At 33.7% G+C, this 739-nt stretch overlaps 1 long non-coding RNA gene across 1 annotated transcript; it reads right to left on the bottom strand.

The window, feature by feature from the left end:
- Positions 1 to 26: 26 nt before the first annotated feature.
- LOC110034461 lies at positions 27 to 618 on the bottom strand. The gene is made up of 3 exons (XR_002295062.1): positions 534 to 618; positions 397 to 446; positions 27 to 323 (listed from the first exon to the last, which is right to left on the bottom strand). It is a non-coding gene; the product is annotated as an uncharacterized LOC110034461 (long non-coding RNA).
- Positions 619 to 739: the final 121 nt, after the last annotated feature.

The following is a 739-nucleotide window of genomic DNA, read 5'->3' as shown; positions in this document are numbered from 1 at the left end:
ATATATATGCTTTGGAACTAAATCACTGGGATAAGACTAGTGATAAAATATAATATCACACAGAAACGGTCCCTCTTCTAATCTCCCTAATGTTTTACAGTGATATACATCAATCCTTGTCAATTATACATACATTACTTCTCAGAATTAGGGAGAATAGAAGCCAAAATGCCTCATGAAGTAATCCTATAGGCTATAAGAAGCCCTCTCCTGAAAATAGTCATCTATCCAGCCCTTGATTAGCTTAATCTCCATTTCCCTGAGCTCGACCAACCATTCCGGATCGTCCTTCATCGAAGCACGCAAATCGATATGATGTGCACCTAAAACATAAGGGAACATTTCAGTTTCTCTTACTAAAAGATTCTAAGAAACCAAACATTGAAAGAATCATACCCAGTTCGGTAACAAGGGCAACTATGCTATGAGATATGTTTTGAAGGACACTGCATGTACCAGAAATAAATAATAATGAATGTATCAAAATAAATAAAAACAGAACCCACAGCAATTTAAATGAAGGAACACTTTACCCGCCACCACTCCAAGGATCCAGCAATCCATTTGAGAATATGATGTTACTCCCAAATTTCTTTAGCACTTTACTTATATCCTGTTAGATCAAGTAAAAGTCACATCATTTTTTTATGTTTTATCATAATCAATATGAATTTTCAACCATACAGATATCTTCAAGAAAAATGAAGATTTTACCTTTAAAATCATGTTTTTTTTTTTT

Source organism: Phalaenopsis equestris, unplaced genomic scaffold, assembly GCF_001263595.1.
Source record: "Phalaenopsis equestris unplaced genomic scaffold, ASM126359v1 Scaffold188242, whole genome shotgun sequence".
NCBI lineage: Eukaryota > Viridiplantae > Streptophyta > Magnoliopsida > Asparagales > Orchidaceae > Phalaenopsis > Phalaenopsis equestris.
The sequence above is the reverse complement of the archived record's forward strand: the minus strand, read 5'-3'. Positions and strand labels throughout refer to the sequence as shown.